Genomic DNA, 10708 nt, shown 5'->3' with positions numbered 1-10708 from the left:
GTGGCACCCATTCCGCAGTTCGTGGCCTCAATGTTGGCCTCAAAATGCAAAACCCCAAAAAGGAGCAAAGTGCAAGAGTGGAAAAGCCTTGCACGTGATTGTCAACAAGTTTGACTGCAATGGCTTGGAAAAACCGGGGGCGGGAAGGCCGTGTGGCCAAGGGGATTGGGGAGTCCATCCACAAGATGGACCTTGCAGTTTGTTTGCTCTTCCGCCTCGTACTCGACGCTTTTTTTATTGATTTTCCTCTGCCTGCCTTTTTGCATGTGCGCATATTACGCATACGCCGCGTGTGCAGCGGAAACCAGTCGACTGACCAAACGCGTCCTGCCCCTCAACCCCTCACCCTTATCCCTTGTTTGTCGGTCTGCGTTTGTACAGCTGTCAGACAACCTCTGCCTGCGCTGGTCTGCTGCCCAAAAAGGCACAATAAGAGAGTCCCTGTTCGCGGAAAAATATCCTGTGTGTGTAAAAAATAAAATAAATAAAAAAGAGCGCGGAAAAAAAGCGAAAAAAGGAAGAGCAGCTGAAACCCGCGGAACACGCGTGTTCTCCCATGTTTATTATTGCAGCAACAAATTGGGGGAAAAGGACCCCCAGATCCAATCGCAATTGTTGCATTGTTGCATTCGTTTCTTTGACAGACAGACAGTGGGGAAAAAATTGACCACCAAACAACTCACCTGCCACGCCCCCCGCCGCCCCTTTCCAGGGGTGTGTGCTTCCTCTGTTTTGGGCCTTTTGTTGGTGGCAACCACATATTTGGTTGCTGATTTTTGGTTTCGTAATTTTTCCTACCCACAATGCAACAGCGGCAATTGTTGTTGCATTTGTTTGGGCCTTGTTTTTGTTTGCGTGTGTGTTTGGCGGTTTTTCACCTTCTTTTTCGCCATTTTCCCGACCCCCTCGGCCACTACGCCCACATCGGGTCCACAAATTATAGCCTGTTGTTTAAGCCAGAGTTTCCCTTTTTTCTTTTTTCGGTCTCGGCCAAAGAGCTGTTGATTGGTTGCGAATTTCGTTGGTAATAAAAAATGGGGCAGAGTTCATAAACACCCACAGCGTAGGAACGTGTAATGGGTTAATAATACCTTAAAAGTTAGGCGGCAATACAATGCTCCCATTAATTTTTAGGACTTTACATCATTTTTGGATAAATTGGAATACACTTTATGGGCTTTTGCCCATTCTTTTGAATAATAACAATTATAATTTAGAGCACTAGATATATATTTTGTATTTTGGGAACCTCCTGCACTTGGGAGCTCATCTCGGAGAAACTAAAACCAATTGGTGCTTTTCTCACTGCCGTATGATCTATTTCCTATTTGCATCTCACAAGCCACCGCCAAAACTGCAGCCTTTGACCTTTTCAAGTCCCAGTTCCAGTGAAAATCCCCTCAAGAGGTGCCCCACATGTGTCGTCCCCAAGCGCAGCTTTCGGCTTCCGAATGCCAGTTAATTATTTCCTGTCAAATGGTTAGTTCGCCCTGCAACAAAACTCAATACATCAATTGCCACTGCAGCTGCAGCTCCATCATCGGCTGCATGTGCGCATATATGTGCCGTAGACCGGCAATAAAAATATTTACAACAACAATCATAGCAAAGGCTTTTTGGGTCTACCAATATTATTCCACACAACTTCAAACCCACAAAATGTTGGTTAGTTTTTCGTAATAACTTCAAATCTGCACTTGCCACTTTGTGTGTGTGCGGTAGGTGGGTGGGCGTAGAAAAGGGGCAAGGGGGGCATTGTATCCCCGAAATGCAGCCCATATATGTACACGTTCCTATACATAGGCCAGAAGGCCTCCCACGGGCCCTGAGAATTTCAAATGGCATCGAATTTTGTGTTCGGGTTTTCCAGATTTTTTTGTGATTTGCTTTCTGGCCTGCCGTTCGGGGTGTAAAAATAATTTAACTAAAAATTGCACACAAATATCCATCGCACACGGTCACCGCAGAATGGGTGTGGGCTCGGTGGGGATCGGTGCCCGGAGTCCGGAGGTGCGTAAAATACAACGCAGGCATAATGAAATCAGGGCGGCAAAATGTGCAACAGGGGAGCAGAGTGTGCGAAGGCCCCGGAAAGCGGCCTTTGGATAGTATCCATTGTCAATTAAGATCCCTATCGATGGGTTTGGATTGGATTCTCGATTAACTTTTAGTTTTGCAGAATCAATGGGGATTTTGAAAGATATTATAGGGAGAGAGTGTTTTCGAAGCCTGAGGTTATAATGTAAAGTTATTCTGGGGTTCAGGGGTGTGTATTGCTTTCCTTGAAAAAGGCACTAAGAAGGTATTATAGGAAGAGAATCCTTCTAAAGCCTCTGAACGTGATGGAAATATTGGGTTTTCGAAGGGGGTGCCATGTTGCTTTCCTTGAAATAAGGCACTGAAAAGTATCTTAAGAAGAACATCTTTCTGAAGCCCCTGGCCAGAATAGAAAAAAGAGGTGTGATATTGTTGTTTTATTACTGGTTTTTAAATGTGACACAAATTGTTCACCCTGGGCTTAAAAATCCCTTTTTACGTTTTAGAGTAAATATTATATATACACGTTTTAACAAAATTCTTATTGTTAAAGATGTTCACCATAAAGAATGATCAAATAATAAGATTAGATTCATTCCGCATTTTGATCAGAGCCTTAGATCTGGTCGGTCGGATTATAATAAAAAGATTAACATGACCAACTAAAAACAGCTAGTACTCAAGTATAGATTATAATTATTATGAAAAGTCCAAGGACAAGAAACCATAATACCAGTGTTATAATTATTATTTAGCATACAATGTATTATATTTAATAATGATATAAAATCATTGGTACATCATAGGGGAAATCAGACCGAACCGGCAGCCTTATTCAAATAAAACCGAATCGCTGGACCATCCCCCATCCCCCATCCCCCATCCAGCGGAAACAACAAATGACCACCCACTCACACACACGCAGACACACACCGCCCCCCACATACCCACACACACTCGCAGACTGTTGAGCCTGCAATGGCCTGCATTTTATTCGGGGGCGGGGTCGCTGCAGGAAGGACTTTCGAGTGGAGAAAGGACTTTTGCGAGAGAATCGGCTCCACACGGAGTTCAACCCTTGCGCCTGCATGTGTGTGTGTCTGAGTGAGTGCCCCGTGCGTGTGTGTGTGGGTGGGCCCCATGTGTGCGAGTGCGAGTCCTTAATTTGCTAATTGAGAGCCTGCAACGGCGCATTACACTGGGGACAAAGTGGCGGGCCGAGTGGAAACTCATCTCGGGAGTTGAGTGGAAAACCTGACAGCCAGAGTGACTCAAACAAAAGAGGACCACAAAAGGGGGGATTTAATTTTGTTTTTTCCCCATCATCAAAAGCGGCAAATGAACACTCGGGCAAAAAGGAAACAAGCACATGTTTCTCTGTCTGAAATGGGATCCAATGGGATTCGCTTAGTCAAGACAACCGAAATGTCTCAGCTCCTCTCAACTCAGCTCGGAATTAGTCTAAGATTCCGACTCAGACACTGCGGTCGCCCCCCAAGACCCCCCTTTCAGAGGCTCCTCCCCCCAAACAAAAATATAAAACAGAAACTGTGGTGGCAAAACTAAATATTCAAAGCCAAAATAAGGTAGTTTCAAATTTAAGAAAGTGTAAAAAAGTGAAATGTGAGCATGTGCACTTAGAAAGAAGAGTTTTCCCCAAAGAAATTTAAGAATAAGACGAGTAAGTTCACAAAAGGTGTAGTGATATTTTATAATATAATAATATTTAATTTATTTAATATTATTTTAAGTTTAGAATTAAAAAAAAATTAAGTTACAAAGTCAAAGAATAAATAGAGAATCGTGATTAGCCTTAAGCTATATTTTAAGAGTCGCTTGTTTAAAATCAATGGGTTAATCGCCTCAAAGATCCCAGAGTCCCCGAAATATTCCATATTTCCCCTGACATTCAGCCCTGCGAAATCCTCAACTCCTTCGTTTCTGTGCTACACTTTTTATGGCCAATCTGGTTGGGACAAACAAAGGCATAAACAATTTCCTACCTCCCGAAATCTCCCTTTTCCAAGTGCATTTGCTGTTTGTTATTGCTGGGAATTTAATTGCCATAAACATATAAACAAAACCAGCGCGGCGGCCAGAGATCATTGCTCATAATTTTGTGTATTTATAAAGACATAAAGCCCGGAGATCGTTAAAAATATGAAATGTATCAAAGGCGGCGAAGGAGACCACCCAGAGAAAACGGAGGGGGTTTCATTTCACAAACATCTAGGTATATAATTTGCCCTAAAAATAGGGGAAACAAGCATTTTTGAAGCTCCATAATTAAACCGAGAGTGGACCGAAAACCGAAGCTAACCGGAATGTTGACTGCAGTTGACAAGATGTCATGCAAAGTGCAATTTCCCCACATTTTCCGGGGGCATTGGGCGGTGGGCGTGGCCCGGGTGGGGCGGAGTGGGGCAGGGTGGCCTGTCAAACGCTACACATTGCAGGTGGGTTTTCCGCACTCCCAAGAGTGTCGAGCAATCAACAGCAATTTGGCAAGGTCCAGACGCCGGCTTAACACCCTCTCTGCAAAGGGGGCTGGGGCTTAAAGGGGTTAAGGGGGAGAGGCTTAGGGGAGGGGCTTGGGTCACATCCGTGTCAAAACAATGTACGCACTAGAAGTCATTTAATTTGTTAAACTCGGTGATTTGGACAACTCTGTCCAGAAGGGGGGACATACACCGCTCTCTTTCTTACCGCCCACACCCGTCTCTTTCTCGAAATGCCGGCATGTCAATTGCTTTGCCAAGGGGTTAAGGGTTAAGGTAGCAGGGGGCCGTGCGATGTTTGCTGAATACGACACATGCCATACATTGGCGACAACATATTACACTGGTCACCAGGTCAGCACTTTTACCTCAAATCGGTTTTCTTAAGGTATCCACACATTTTTTAAGCGCTCATTCATTGATTATATTTATGGCAATACTTTTTAAAAAAGGCCTTTACCTGCTAACAGAATTTACATCTTAAAATTTTTAAATAAGTAATGAGAATAATAAGTTTTTCATATAATAATTTGCCTCTTTTACACATGTTCTTTTTGGATTTTAACAAAGGGATTACAATATTATAGATTCGTTATTTTGAGAGCTCAACCCATTAAAGACACGGCACCCATTTGTTATATATTTTTAAAGCATGTTTTGAGTTCTGAATATTTGAAAAATTATTTTATTTGAAAATAAGAAACTTTTTATGTATAACCTTGGAATGCCATTTGTGACTGACAATTTGTTTTATGTTTAAATCTAGATAATATCTAGAATATATTTAAATATATAGTATTATATTTATATCTTCTTATTATATCTTTGGGATGCCATTTTGAACTGGACAATGTGGCGACCAATCGAATTGCGGAATCGCCGGATAGACAGTGTTGTCTGAAGGTGACACACGGACAACCAGGACGAAGGACGACGGACGTCGGGCGACGGTCGAAGGATGAGCACGTCATCCTTGCGAGTTGCATGTTGCATGTTGCAAGTTGCTGGGGTGACGATGGGGCTGCTGCTGCGTCTGCGGTTGCTGCTGCTGCGTCGCAATTGCAATATCTGCCCCTGGCATCGCTCCTGCATTTAAACAATCTAACGCCCTGGGCGGCAACGAGGGGTTAAACGCTTGGCTACGGAAATGCAAATTATGTTATGTGTCAAGTAACCGGAAAATGCGTTTTAATTGCCGTTGAAATGCAATATCGCACTTAAGGTGCACGCACCCCGCCCCGCCTCTGAATAAAACGAGCACCGTGGCTTAAAGCGGCTTAAAGTGTCCGAAGAAGGAAGTCCAGGGGGTGTGTGGGAGTAAAAACAATTGTGTGTTGTGAAAACAGGGGAGAGCGGGGCGGCGGGAAAACGGGGGCGTGGCCACATGCATTTCACCGCAAACGAGCCACTCAACGAGTATTTCAAAATAACAGACAGCCGCAACCGGGGCTGACCAGCAAAACCAAATGAAACCAAAACCAAAGCCGACTTCATCAACAATAAAAACAAAAGCAAGGCAGCAGAAACTTGCAACACTTGCTGCATGTTGCAAGTGCAGCAGCAGCAGCTGCTCAAAATGCAATTTTTCACTTTACGCACTGGCCAGTGCCAAATCCAATCAAGCCTCAAAAATGTTAAACGCCTCCAACAGCTTCTGGCCAACCATTTTGGGCCTAGTCCTGGCTGGCTTAAAAGCAAAAGCCAACGGCCTGCTCTGCGGGCACAGGCAAACAAACAAGGACACCCAAGGATGTCCGGGCAGGGGTCGAGGGGTCGGGGAGTCGAGGAGCTCAGCAGCTGCGTCGAGGACCTCGGCCAGGACAGCCTGCAATCTGGACTTATTACGCCACTTAAAGCTTAAGCATAACACACAGAGATTCTGTCTGCAAATGCAGGGCAAGAGTCACAGGAGTCAGTCGAATTTGGAATACCCTTTAAATTGACACACCCGTGAAAGAGGAAAAACATCTCAGAGATGTGTGCTATTTACCTTGGAAGAAGAGATATACAAAAAAGATATATTAAAGAACGGGTGACGAGCCAATACGACACAAATAAAACATACAAATAATTATTTAGGTATTCATATTAAAAAGCTATAAGAACAACGTGTTTTTAAGAAAATATAAACGGATTGAAAAGCTCAAGAACACAATTTACTTATTTCTAAGCTTTAATTAAACGGTTAAACCTTACTCCATTCCAAGTTTCTCAAAAAACCTATAAGTCCTTCAAAAAAATTAATTTACCTGACTACAAATAATCTTTGGTTTTACCATTTACACCTGGGTTTTGACTCATATCTTGTCTTTATCCAACTCATAAACTCATCCGGCGAATTCATGGCTTTGGCGTGGGCCCGGGTCAAGCTTAACCCCAAGCTGACAAACTGCCTCGCACCTCGGTGGGTTAATTCAGTGAGGTGCTGCCAGTCGAGTGCCCCGTACAGTGTCACTCCCTTGGCTGCGCCCCCTGCATTCGGGCTCAAATGTCGTCACATTGTCGCCTCAAAAGGACTCGCACTCCCCACATTTCCCTGGGAAATGTCCTTGTCGTCTCCTCGTCGTTTGTCGTTTATCAAATGGCCAACGCTGCGCCGCCGGCCGTCGGCTAAGTGACAAGCAAAACCGCGAATTGACCAGAGAAAGTCCCAGGCTCTCCAGCTCCAGCTCCAGCTCCTCTTGCATCTGTATCTCCATCACCACCACCATCTCCATCTCCAGTTGCAGCTGCAGGATGCACTCGCAGGATGCAAGGATGCCAGCAGAACGTGCGCCGCACATTGCACTTTCAGAAATTGGGAATGAGCAACGCCTGGCAAAAAAAAATGCAAAATTGATCAAAAAATACCTTTCCCAAAAAGTGATGAGGATCGATAGTCCTGGTTAAAATACGCTCATAACAGTCGTTCTTTTTACTGTACGCCCCGAATTTTACCAAGTTAGGTCAAAAAAATTACGTATTTTCGTCCAAAAAATGATACTTCCTATTTTGGCCCAAAAACATCAGTATTTTGGTCTGGCGAAAAATGCAAAACTGGTCAAAAAATAATTTTCCCGAAAAGTTGGAAAGGGGGTTGATAGCCTTGGTTGATAGCTGCTCATTGCTGTTGCAAACCTATACATCGTCCAATACTGCTACTCACTTTCCCGCGGTGCACACTCAGTGAAAAAGCGAGGAGCCAGGACCAAGGACTCGCACAAGATGCGTGGCCGTGTGTGCTGTGTGTTTTTTCGGTGTCGGGGGCGCCGTGTGGACATGGGTTAAGGGGCACACAGGGGCTAACACACAGGATTGGGCATTGTTTTGGCCGAAAGTTGACCGAAAACTTGGCATTGTTGGTTGCTCGCTTTTTGGGGCTCGGGACTTGGGACGGAGGCTCCCACAGGACGAATGGATTGCATTGCACTTGCTGCAAGACTGCAGTTTGCTTTTTTGCCCCCTTTTTTGTTTTTGCCTTGGAATTGCAGTGCGCAGGGGCCCTCTGGAGGGCGTGTTACTGCGTCAATTTATGGTTGAATTTTGGTGTCCACTCCCTTCTTGGACTCTTGATTCCGACTGGTTTGGCTTGTTTGGGGTAAGTGTTCTGGGCATGCCGGAAATAAGTTTGCTGCCCGCAAATTTAGTTGATTTAGGCATTAAAGCGAACACACACGCACGCCCAAAGTCGAGAATCCCGAGCTCGAATCCTGGGGCTTCTGTGGTGCCCACATTGAGCACTTATAAACAATGTATGACTTAATTTGTTCTCAGTTAGCAAATGTTGTTCATTTTCGGCTCTTGTTCCCTGGCGTCTGTGTGGCACCGAGTGGAAAAGATAAATTGATTGCCGAGGTGGGGGAAATTAAAACGGGGATTTATTGACGACTCAAATGGAGTACCCGCCATGAGGTGGGTACTCTTAGTAATACAGGTGTTCTTCGGGCGGGTACTGAAGTGAGTGAGTGAAGTTAGTGAGTCTTATCGTCTTGGAACAATATTGTAAATTAAAAAGAATGTAAATATCATCAGTTTGGTTTGGTTAGTCCATGTAACGACAGTTTCATATAAACTATGCTGTCTTGTTGCCTTGCTTAATCGTAGCTAATCACTGGATCAGACCCCCAAAAGCAAATATCCCAAAGAATGCCAGAGTCCCATTGACTCTCCTTAACCCCTATTAGCCGGTTTAGCTTCTGTTTTTTGGGACTTGTACTTAATATGCGAAAATTTCGAATGCCATAATAACAACTAACACACACACATACTTGACATTGTTGTTGCTGCTGGCTGAAATACCACAGACGGGGTAGCAAAAACCCAAAGTCCAATTAAAATTTAACTACATCAAAGTAGCAGCGCCAGTAGCCCAGCCACCCACATACACCTATGGCCCAATATATGTATATACATACATATGGCCATAACATTTAACAAGTTTAGTATTTGGGTTTGCCATTTTTTGCCGCCCATTCTCCGGGCCCTTTTCCCTGGGAGTCCAACAGATGGACGTGGCAAACTATGGGTGGAAAAAGTAAAAAAAAAAAGAATCAAAGGGAGGGGCCAAATGGTCAGAGCCACCCACTCACGCACCCGAAACGGGGTTGTTGCCTGGATGGACAAGTATCCATGGGTATCCATGGCATGTCGAAAATTGCGCAGCTTTACAGCAAATGCCGCAAATTGAAACAATTTACATGTCGTACATGTGTTGGATGCGCGGAGGCAGGGGCGAAAGTGAGGAAACGAACGCCATCAAAGGGTTAAACTTGCGTGTAACCCAGGGGTCCTCGCTCGTCTATTGATACCCGGTTTTAAAACAGCAACCATGAATTTTGATTTAGCCCCTCCGTCCGACCGGCGAGAGTCTGGTGGAACAAATAGCGAGCGACACAAAAAAACTCTATCTTTCCAACAACAACGAGGTGACAAACCGCGCGTGTCCGTGTCCTGCAAGTCCTGTGAGTCCTGCGAGTCCCGGCAACCTTTCGGTGACGGCGAGCGCGGATTATGGCGCGTTTGTCGAGCACTTGTCGCTGATTTTTTCATTCTCTGGCCACCAATACTTTTCACTTGAGCTGCCACATCGTTAAATACCCTGCAACTGGTTACAATAAATAAATACTAACTACACTTTTGTATGTTAATTTTTAAAACGCTTCGAGTCTAGACGCAGTCAATAAACTATAAGACAATTACTTCACTTTAAACTACATTAAAACTTAAACAACATTAGTATTCATTTTTACTTAAAGCATCCACGTAGTATGTATCTGAGAATATTCACAGTAAACCTATGAATGTCGCCTTTCTCCGCGCTTCTCAAAGTGCCCAAGTAGAGGACATCGATTAACCCGCCACAGCTGGCTCCTCAACTTAATTTGAGAGTCCGGTCTGGCCCAGTTTTAACCCCCTCTTGCCGCTTATCTCACCTACTTCCTGCAGTTCCTTTTTTGCATGCTCCTGCTCGTTTTTATCTCGAGCTCGGTAATAACCTTTATAAAGTAAATTTACAATAAAAGGCAGGCCAACGAAATGAAAGGCAAATGACGTTGGAACTGAAACGGGCACCATTAACCCATGCCGCTGGATTCTCCGATCTCCCCATCTGCCTTGGCATTTTCCGCGCTTTTCCCGCCCCATTTCCCATTTCCCAGTGTGTGTTGTCTGGACTCTCGACGACACGTTTGGCTTCCGTTGGATTTCTACCGCGATTTCCTCTTTGGCATCGCGCCTCCTTGTTGTTGTTGTTGCTGCCGCTTGTTAACCCCCAGCCCCATTTTCCCCAGATTTTCCACCATTTCCCTTTGTGTGACAGTCGACGGTTATTTTGTGCACAGTTTTTTGGTTCGTGCTTTTTCTTCTGTTCGGTGTTAATTTTTTCCTTTTTGTTCGTTGGCCAAAAGTCAACCCATGAGCTGTGGCATTTTTAAGTAATTTTTATCGGTCAGCAATGTGGGGGAATTGTGGGGAGGTGGAACCTGCGGGTCTCCCGCGATGGGGGCAAATTTTCAGGCACACTGAAAAATATTGCCAAGGCACTTTATCTGATATATGCAAACTTATTTTGATGATCTGGTATTTTTAGAATGTTAATCCTAGTAATCTGTATTGTAAGAATTAAATCACATTTAATGCATTATTTTTTTAATATAAAATTTTTTTTATTGCAGTAGTTTATTAATGTAGCAACG

Source organism: Drosophila biarmipes, chromosome X, assembly GCF_025231255.1.
Source record: "Drosophila biarmipes strain raj3 chromosome X, RU_DBia_V1.1, whole genome shotgun sequence".
Taxonomy (NCBI): domain Eukaryota; kingdom Metazoa; phylum Arthropoda; class Insecta; order Diptera; family Drosophilidae; genus Drosophila; species Drosophila biarmipes.
The sequence above is the reverse complement of the archived record's forward strand: the minus strand, read 5'-3'. Positions refer to the sequence as shown.